The sequence below is a fragment of the Suricata suricatta genome, chromosome 11 (assembly GCF_006229205.1).
Source record: "Suricata suricatta isolate VVHF042 chromosome 11, meerkat_22Aug2017_6uvM2_HiC, whole genome shotgun sequence".
NCBI classification, from domain to species: Eukaryota; Metazoa; Chordata; class Mammalia; order Carnivora; family Herpestidae; genus Suricata; species Suricata suricatta.
Genome location: NC_043710.1, coordinates 71447261 through 71458544, shown reverse-complemented (window position 1 = coordinate 71458544; position 11284 = coordinate 71447261).

Genomic DNA, 11284 nt, shown 5'->3' with positions numbered 1-11284 from the left:
AACATTGTTAACTTATTCCTCCTCGCCTAAAGTTCTAGAAGACTGGAGGGGAGAGAGGGGGTTGGTGAAAAGATGCCTTTCCACCAGATTCATGGTGGCGGGTTCAGAGAAAATTACTACAGACTTCTACTGGAGGAAGGTTTCTCAGTGCTTACTTGCTTCTCAGCAAAGTGAGTGACCTAAGTCAGCAGGACCCAAAATTCTGTGTATAAAAGCACCCCTGATCCGAAGGCACAGCCAGGTTTGGGAGCCACAGCTAAGGAAACAGCTTTCACAGCACGAGACTGCTAGAGACTGAAGTGGACAGAGTCCAGAAACATCAGGAGTAAGGAAAGGAAATGATACATGGTCCCAATGCAGTGCTTGCGGCCAAGTAAATTCGTCGAGGTGTTCAGTTGACATGATTTAGAGGTAGACGGTTCTCTCCTTGATGTCACCTCAAAGAAGAGCCATCTGTAAGCACAGGAATCCTGAAAAATGGTCATAAAGTTCTAGTCCTCACTCTGCTGCTGTTTAATCATGTCACTTTGGGGCAACACAGTTGGCTAATGTGGTTGAGATGGTCACAAGGGCAGCTGAGCCTGAAGGATTTCAGCCCATCTGATGCCATTTCACTCACCCAACAAAGACTCAGATACACAGCGTAGTAGAAGGAGCTCTCAGTCCCAAGGACAGTGCATGAAAACCGGTTGTATGCAAGTCAATACATTTATTTTCTGCATTCTTCCCTCTGGCCCTTCATTCTCTCTAGATCCATGGTTCTTGACGCCTTGGGGCCTCTCTGGAAGCTCCCCCCAGCCAAGTGGCTTCTGATCCCTTTACACATTTCTGATCAGGTCAAGGCCCTAAAAGCCTTCATATTTCATAAAGTGGTAACTGTTCAAAATAGAATAATATATAAATCCAGATAACCTAACCACACTGGTGAAAGTAACCAGTGAGTTCCTTGTGTGGAACTTTCAAGTTTGTTAAACCAAAATGGGGTGGGAACAAGTAAACCAAAAGCTCTTTCAATGCATGAGTTTGTTCACAGGATCTTTCTAGGTCATCGATAATTCAAAAATGGATACAAGCAAATCAGGTCTCATTTATTAGCTATCTTTCACCTGCAAAAAAATTTAAGTTTCATGAGGGCAGGACCTTGCCTGTCTTTGTTTCCCACATATCTCTTGCTCCTTCAAAAAGCCTGACACAGAATAGGCACCCCTTCCTTATTTATTCTACAAAGTAATGAAAAAAGTAATTTGCAATTGTTAAAAATAATTTGTGGGCCAACATCCAGCAGACTTATCTTTGTTAACTTAGATTTCTCCTTCAATTAATACTACAATAAATATGAATTTCATCGGCACGTTATTGAAGAAGTAAGGTAAGGTAACCAGGAGAGGAAAAATACTTGGTTGTAGAAGATCTACAGTCAGGTCACCATGAGGTCATTTTAGTTCAATAATTTCATCAACTACTTTTCATGGATTTAAGAATGAAGCACCTGCTTTTTTGTATAAATGTACCATTCTAAATGTTCCTGAAAAAATTAAGAAGAAAAACGGCATTAATTCAATTAGTGGAAGATGACATATACCACAGTTGTTAAAGAAAAACTATGATCTCTAACATACTTGGGTTCCATTGCTAATTATGTGGGCAACCATCAGCAAGTTACTTAGCCCTCCTTGGGCTCAGGTTGTTTGTCTAATGTACTGAAAAAATAGGCACCTGGGTGGCTCAGTCACTTGAGTACCTAATTGCTGATTATCAGCTCAGGTCATGATCCCAGGGCTGTGGGATCAAGCCCCAGGTCAATGGAGCCTGCTTAGGATTCTCTCTCTCCCTTTCCCTCTCCCTCTGCCCCACTCATGTTCATGCTCTCTATCAATAAATAAACTAAAATAAAGTATTTGAAATGTATTTCATTTGGGTTTTTTAGATTGTGGTTTAAAGGGAATTTCTCTGGATCTGTGTGTTTACTAAAACTGTCTCAAGAAAACACCACATGTACTGTAGAAATTGACTGATACACAGTAAATATGGCTAACTTTATCACATCGCTTTGTTTGATTTGACTTTCTGTAGCAACATTGTGAAAGTTAATGTCACTCTCCTAAACTAGTGCAAAAGTCACACTTATGCCTATAAATTCTGTTTGCAAACTCTCTTAAGAAATGACAGCTATTCTCAGAGCCTTTCCTGGCCTCCTCCCTGCCTCATCCCACAGAGAACATAGAAGCGATGGCTCTGAGTCACCAACGTGGATATCGTTTCAGAGACCCTCTCCTCAAGCTTCGACTGTTTTGTTCTTTCAAAGCACTATCCCTTCAGAATAAGCCACTTCTCACATGTAAGGGTTTAACATTCTGAAGTTCTTCACAAGTCAGCTCTATTAATTACAGACATCTTCAAATGCAGTTTTTCTTTCTTTTTCCCCTTTTGATGTATTAAACTGGCTCTCAGAAATTAAATTAATTCAGAAAGGAATGACTGAGTATCTCCAAATTAAATCAACTGTTAAAAACTGCCTGGAATATGATTTTTTTGTTGCTAATACTAGACTTATCAACCTACAAAGTTGACTTACTTGTTATTTAAAAGGACAATGGGCATTAATACTGTATAACTGCATAGGTCTTGCCAGAAAAAAGTCTCATGTAACTGGTTTATATTATAATAAAAATGCTTAGATGTCAAAAATAGAAAACCATCCCTTCAATCCTCATATACAAGTCTGCTTTGTAAACAGGAAAAAACAAATGTTTTAGGATTCATCTATAAAACAATTTAAAACGCCATACAACTGGTTTATATTATAACCACAAACATTTAGATACTAAAAATAGAGTTTATATATCAGTTTGTATCCCAAAACAGTAAGAAAGGAATGTTACAGGACCCGGGAATTTTAAATGTGTATAGCCAAAAAAAAAAAAGAAAAAAAAAAAAAGAACTTTTTCATGAACATGATCACAAACTACATTTCCTAAGATTTACATGTTCAGAAAATTTTAGGAGAAGAGATCATAGGTACCAACTCGTCTATTATTCTTTTGTAGGCAATGTAAAAATTACACCTTGAAAACAGATGAAAATCTATTCTATTCTGTATGAGGATTATAGATTTGCAATTGGGTGATAATCTGCCATTATCTGCAAGGGTGGCATCTCATTATGTAATGAATATTAAAACCTCTTCTTAGTTGTCAAGTCTCTCCCGAGCTCTCCAATGGTTTCCAGGCGTGCAAGGCAAAGGAGGAGGAGCGCTGCTGCTAGGGCCCCAGGTTTTTCTAGGTGTTTGCACCGCTTTTAAGTCGGTTTCATCATAATGGCACTGTCTTTTGACTTCGCTCTTGCATATGAAGCTGAAGGAGGGAAGACGAAGTTCTTTGTTACACTGATTCGAGTATCTATCTTTTCCAGTACTCTCAGTCTCCACACACAAAAGCCAAAAGCCTCTTAAAAGAAGGTGATTTATGAACTTGTAAAACCCAAAAAGTCAATCAATATGTAATGAAGTAAAGAGAAAAAGAAAGAAAAGCAGGCAGGTGTGACACAGCGCTTGGTCGATGGCAATTACTGACAGGCCTGGATTGAAAGCATTCAGTTCACTTGCTAAGACCTCCAATTCTGATAAACACTGATTGATGAGCGAGAGACACATTTCAGATTGCATGTGCCTCTGTGCTTTCACTTCTGAGTCACAGGTGGTGGATCTGTACTTACAAACACAGGCTGCCTTGTTACGATCTCTCATTCCCCCCTTCAGTTCATCATTTTTATCTAAATTACTCCCTGCAAGTTCATCCGAGGTGATAATGTTTGTTTCCAAAGTGACACAGCTGCCAAAATGTTTCCGTATTTCACAAGCAAAATGCAGGTATTTTAACTTACTCTTAAACCACAAACAAGTCTTCCAAAATGCCCATTGCAACCTTAAAATCCAGCCTTAGACGCTGAAAATGCCAAGTGTTTAAATCTAGGTAGCCATTTGGTGATGGAGCACAGAATTCGGATTTCAGAATATTGGATTCTAGCCCCTCACTTGGTCCCTAATTAGCTATGTTGATCACTAATTCCCTTAAGATCCCTACTTTTCCTATAATCTCTTCACTCTAGCCTTCCTACTTCCCCAAACGAACAGAGGTAGTCCTCTGGGAATGTCTTTACTTTCCTTCCTCAGCATGGAGTGATCCTCACCCTCTCTTGTCTTAGAAGAACTTCCCCTTTTGCAGTCTAAGGTGCAATCCCTGCAAGGTTGGCTTAATCTCTTCCTGTCCTGTGTCTTTTGAGAACTTTTCTTCATTAATTCTCCCCCCACTGCTGTATTTTTATTGGTTCCCTTTTCAATGCACCCTGAACAACTCCTGGGGCACCATTCTCTTAGGAGACAGCATGTTTGCAGCCCAGGTTTCTGTTTCTACTGGCTCTTTCCTCTCTACCTCCATATACACAGTCAAACCTTGGTTTGTGAGAATAATTCATTCTGCAAACACACTTGTAATCCAAAGTACTTGTATATCAAAGCAAATTTCCCCATAAGAAATCATGGAATCTCAGATGATTCACTCCACAACCCAAAAATATTCATATAAAAATGATTACAATACTGTAACATAATACAAGATTATAAAGAAAATACAAAATACAAAGAAAAATAAATTAACCTGCAGTTACCTTTGAAAACCTTCTCGGCTGGTGTGAGGGAGACAAGAAGAGGGTTATTGTTTAAGACGACTTTCACTATCACCAACGAAATCGCTGCTACCTATTGGCTCAGTGGAATCTTCGTCGGCATGCAGGCCATTGTACATGCTTGCACGGATGCTGACTACAGCACAGTATTAATAAACTCTTGTCACATACTGTATTTAACATAACTAGCAATAAGGCAGCAGAGGAAAGGGTCTGTATCTGCAGGCAGCCTGACCTAGAATGAAGCAAAGCACTCCTAAGCTTGTTCTTAGATGGAAAAGCAAAGGACTTTCCATAGGTGTTTTGAAATGACAAAAAACATACTAGTACGAGTTGTGGGCACTTTCCAACATTCTAAAAAATCACTGATTTCTGCCAAATACTGCAGCCTGAGACCGACCATCTGAGCATGGGAGAAGATCACTCACAATTCCACAGCGACAGAAAGCACCATGGGATCACTTGTGATCACGTGACATTCAGTAGCACGTACTACTCATATTGCAAGACATCACTTGTTTATCATATTAAAATTTATTGGATATGTTTGCTCGACTTGAGGAACACTCACGGAACAAGTTGCCTTCAATCCAAGGTTTTACTATATTCATTTTCCATTTATGTTGATAAATAATATACATATCTTAACATATATATAAAACCACCTTCCCAGACCCAACTTTCTCCTTAGGCTTCAGCGCCACTCCCTTCCTTTACTCCACAGCAACACTTGTTGAAAGAGTATTCACAATTTGCTGCCTCCACCTCTTCCCTCTCACTTCAGCCCACTGCCACCTGGCAGGCATTCCCCTCCACCACTCTCTTCACCAGTCAGCATCACATCCTAATGCCAACTCTAAGGGCCTTTTTCAGCAGCCATCCACTGCTGCATCTGTGATTGCCCCACAACAGTAGGTGAGAGTGACTTGCGCTCTCATTCTTGAAAATTAGATTCCTTGGCTTTGTGGACACTCCCCTTCCCTGGGTGTTCCACCATTGCTCAAATCACTCTTTCTCTGGTTCCTTTTCCTCTGCCCAATTCTTAAAATTGAACAACCTCAACTCTCACCAATTCTAACCCTAGAGCAGGGACTGCAAACCATGGCCGGCCTAGGGGCCAAACGAGGTCAGTAGCATGTTTCTGTAAAGAAAGTTTTGTTGAAACAGAGCTGGACCCCATTCATTTGCGTATCTCCGATGGCTGTTTTCAAGCTGTCAAGGCATAAGTAAGTAGTTGTAACAAAGATGGTATGCTCTACACAGCCTCAAATGCGCACCATCCCTTTCTTTACATGAAATATTTGCCAATACCTCTCCAGACAGTTTACACAGTGACTCCCAAAGTGTGGTCCCAGACCAGCAGTGCTGACATTACCTGGGAACATGTTAGAAATGTGGTCCTTGGGGGTGCCTGGGTGGCTCAGTCAATTAAGTATCAGACTTCAGCTCCGGTCATGATCTCATGGTTCATGGGTTCGAGCTCTGGGTCGGGCTCTGTGCTGACAGCTACCTCAGAGCCTGAGACCTGTCTTCGGATTCTCTGTCTCCCTCTCTCTCTGACCTTCTCCTGATCATCCTGTGCATCTCTCTCTCTCTCTCTCTCTCAAAAATAAATAAATAAAAACCAGAAATGTAGTCCTTGAGTTCCACATGAAGCCTATACCTGAGAAATAATGGACGATGGCACAGGAATCTATGGTTTTTAAACCCTCCAGGTGACTGATGCTCAACTCCCATTTAAGAACCACCAGTCCACATGCTGACACTGGACAACCTCCAGGGCTTCAGGAACCACCTGTGCATGTGATAGTGACTCTCGAATCAAGCTCTACTATGCTCTAAATTAGTACTTTCAACCACCTGATTCCTCCACCTGGAGGCCCCTCCCTCTTCATTCAACAAACCCTTTCTCAACATTCTATAGCATAAGCTGTGATCCGTGAAGGAGTCAAGTTGCCAGATAAAAATGTTATGCAATATTTGGGACATATTATACTAAAGAATTGTTCATTGTTTATCTGAAATTCAAACTTACGTAGAGATCTGTATTTTTATTTACTCAATCTAGCAATGCTATGTGCGCCATAAGGTGAACATGAAGGAGTTTTTACCCCAAAGTAGCACAGAGTTCCTTCAGGGAGCCAATAATATAAATACAGTACAAAACAATGTGATAACCTCTAAACCTAACATTTCAAAAATCTCTCTCCCCTCTTCTCATGTCAGTTAACAGCTGCTAGGTCTTTGGGGGCTAAGCTACTTCAAAAGCCTCTTCTAAATACCCAGAAAAGGGGATTCTGACCCTGATCTGGAGTCAAGGGAAAAGTTGTAAGGCAGAGAGGAAAATTCCAGCCAAGTGTGTGTAGAAGAAACAGACTGAATCACAATGGAATGATAAGAAAGACACTGAATATCCATGGATGCTCATTTCTCTAGACTTTGATCTTTATCCACCTTTATATATACCGAGCAGTAACATGGTTGAAGTTTACTATTGAAAGGAATTTTAATAAAGATTGGGTCCATTGTTTAAAAAGCGATATGCAGTGAAAAGTTCATCGTTTGGAATCTGGATCTAAAATTAACATCCTTTGGCTCATGATCCACAGCACAAACCAAAGTACTGAGGCTCATCTGGTAGTATTTTGCCCCATTAGCCAGCCAAGGTTCCAGGAAGAACTCTACCAAGTTAGGTCTGTGAACTCTGATGACAACAGTGAGTGTAAGCCATCTATTAGCCAGCATCCTTTGTAACAAGAAAGTAGGCTTTTAAAACAATGAATTGGGTAGGATGCAAAATGTCTGACCTATTAAAATAATTTTTTTTTAAATCTGACAGTTTACTAATTAGGGGGAAAAGAAGATAATTTCCTAAAACATAGAGCATGGACATTATTTTTTTAATCTAGGCTTTAGGCAGAGAACACTTCCATCTAACTCTGAGCAAACTCATTTTTAAAACTTTCTCCAAAAACGTACTGCTGTTATAATACACCCACATTTGAACGCAGTCCAGGGAATTAGCAGTGGTGATGGAAACATTGACAGCAGAGACAAATGAAATTCAGACTCTCTCTCATTTTCGCTAATACATACTCTACCTTTGTCTCCTCTTCTCATTTTAATCAATACTGGTTTATTTCAATTCATCCAGTCCTGCACTCAACATTTGGCTAAGGTGGAAAAAGGAAGACAAGAGCAAAGAGGCCAGGAGAATCTGCAAGCTGAACACCACTAACTGCCCCCTGACTTTAAATTCCCAGCATTGTTTCTGTACATCCAAATTTGCAACTCATAAATTATATTTGTCTCTTCGCAAAACTATAATTTGTGAGGCTTCTTTAAGTGAAAAGATTTCATCACAAACCACACATTTCTCAGAACACATCTACTCAATAAAATAAGGTTCCCCTCTACTTGTTCCGTGAATAAATAAGGATTGCCAGCATATATCAGAAGGATAAAGTTGAGAACCTTGGTTCTTCCAGTGGTAATAAGCCACCCTCAGCTCCTGTCCCAGGATGTGCTACCATGAACAGAGAGTCCTGCTTTCTGGGAGCTGACCGAATGACTCAAGTGGGGAAACCAAGGCCCCTGGTGCGTTCAGAGAGGACACTTCTGAGTCCACACCAGCAGAACCACTATCTACTCCTCAATGGCTACCAGAAGCCCTTACCTCACACCTTAAATTCCCTAAGGTCAAGAACAGTGTTCTATTTAGCTCCTTGACCCTCCCAGCAGCCGGCAAGATGTCACAGGATAATAGGCTCTCTGTGAATATTTAGGAGCCAGTAAAGAAGAGGACAAGAGGTGGGGAACCACATCAAAGGGTGGTTCTAGGCCTTCACTTTGAAGTTGCACTGAACCGGCCCTGCAAGTATTGTTCTACTATTTTAACTACTCTCGGTTTTCTCCTGCCCTTGATTAAAATCATAAAGAGTATGCCACTCTCAGCACAATTCAAGATAACCTGTCATTATCAGAGGTCTGAGCAGTCCTTTGCACCAGCCAAAGAAGGCACCTCTAGTCAGGTGCTGGTTTATAAAAGGCCAAAGTAGCATCTTTAAAAAATATCTGTATTTGATGCAATACCTTAATCCAGAGACACCTTCTTAATCCTTGAAAAGGGTCAAATCCTCATTCTAGAATTCTCAGTACTAAAACACAAAGTTGCTCAACTCATTCCTCCCATCAATGCCATCATTTCAACTTTTAATGTGTAGGAGATCTTACTTAATGTGTACAACCAGTGTTCTTCTCCATGGTCGTAAGCCTCTACCCAAGTGTAAAGTGTATTCTCTTTGAGTCAGTAATTATTTTAGCCAAAATCTCAAAACAAACTCAGGGTCTATAAAGAGCACTCTATATGGACGTCTGCAAAGAAAATCCACTGTACGGAAATAATCACTAAAAGAATAATTATGCTAACCATTAAATGGGCTAACCATTTAAATATGGCCAGTTACAGGGTACCTGGGTGGCTCATTAAGTTAATAGTCGAGCTCCTGATATTGGCTCAGGTCATGATCTGGCAGCACAGAGCCTGCTTGGGTCATGTCTCTCTCTCTGTCTCTCTCTGTCTCCCCCCTCCCCTGCTCGAATACATTCTCTCCCACTCTCTCACTGTCTCAAAATAAATAAACATTAAAAAATATATATATGGCCAGTTGCCCAAACTGCCAAAGGCTTATTCATAACTGCCATTACAATAGAAATGGATACTTTTATAACCACATTAAAAAAAAAAAAAAACACCTAGCAGGGCGCCTGGGTGGCTCAGTCGGTTAAGCCTCCGGCTTTGGCTCAGGTCAGATCTCACGTTCGTGGATTCGAGCCCCGCATCGGGCTCTGTCCTGACGGCTAGCTCAGAGCCTGGAGCCTGCTTCAGATTCTGTGTCTCCTTCTCTCTCTGCCCCTCCCCCTCTCATGCTCTGTCTCTCTCTGTATCAAAAATAAATAAAACATTAAAAAATATATTAAAAAAAAACCTAGCAAACTAATGAGTTAAAAAAAATCCTTTACCAGAGCAAATGAAACACCAGCAATAATCTGTACTCATTAAAGTTAGCTGGTTCTTACTGAATTAAAATCAGGTTCCTCCACCTTCAGTAACCACTTACTGTTAACACAGCTGTTAAATCAGATGAAATCAAATTTGAATTGCAGACAATTAATTTTAAAATAAGTATTACATGAACACTCAGCAGCACAGACCCCATTTCCAATGAAATACCTGCAAGAACTTGTCCCAGATGCAAGTGAATAAAGCAGCTATCTAAAAATACAGCATTTAGCAATGATAAAAATACTTGAGACAGCAATGGAAACATCACAAATGAGCTTTTCCAACACGTCTTGGCATACAAACAAGCGTATCTTGCAAACATGAGTTATTAGATTTCTTGAGATACCCACAGCGCAGAGGGGAGAAACAAGGAGGCCCCTTGAAATGAAAACAGGCACGGAGGTAGGAGCTGTTCAGCTCAGTGGCCTCTGAATAGCAGGTTCAAAGCCAACAAAGAGTTAAACACCTAGGCTAGCTCTGTAATGAATGCTTAGTAAGTTTGGCCACCGAATATCAAGTAGATACCAGGGCTAGAGCACTGCTAAAGGGATGACCTCCTTGAATCTCATTTGCATAGCAATGAGATGTCACAAAGGCATTAAGTCTGAAACTGCAATGCTGTTTCTAATCCATGCTTTATGTTGTTGTGACATTAAGCAAACTGCGTTTTAAAGTAAAACAGAAATGATTCCAGCAATTCAGGCGTAGGGGAGGGCGAGGGGAAGGGGGAACAAGTATAGATTATAAAATAATAGACTGGAAAGTAGCTATGCAAAGAGCTACTAAGTCACTCTGGGACCAAAACCAGTGGAAAACAACAACAATAAAATAACAACTTTCAAGGATATTTCCAAAGTGAGACCAGGTAAGTAAGTTGCTGGCTTTTGTCAACTGATAGATGTTACTTGGGCCAAGAATAATGCATGTCTACTCACAACAGACAAAAACATCAGTAAAATGAGCCAAACTCTCTCATCAAAGTGTATCTGTTACAGCCTTAGGCTGTTGCCTATAAAGATGCAAAAGCCTCTAGTTACAGTTTGGGGTTTGTTTTTGTTTGTCTTATTTTGTTTTAAGGAATTGTGCTTGCAACTATTATTATCACTAGATAATACTAAGGGAAATTGAGGGTTTTTTTTCCCTCTACCATTGAGGAATGCAACCTCTTAATATGCTGGATTAAATTACTCATATAGCTGAGGCTGCAAAAAAAAAAAAAACAACGAAACAATTGAAATCAAGCTTTTGTGTTAAAGCAGTCACAAAATGAAAAAGGCATTCAACAAAATCTTGAATGCTCCAGTTCTATCTATATGTTTTTTAAAAAAAGAGGGAATAGTTCCAAGCTTTAAGGGTCACCAATTCATTTCTCTCCCATACCAAATTCAAACCCAGTCACAATACAATTAAACAAATACAAAATAAAACAAAAAAACTACCTGAAGCCTTAAACATGCAACTTACCCAGTTACGGTTGTTTCCCTGCATTAATTACCGAAGACCATAGAAATCTTTACTCATTTCTATCACAAAGAC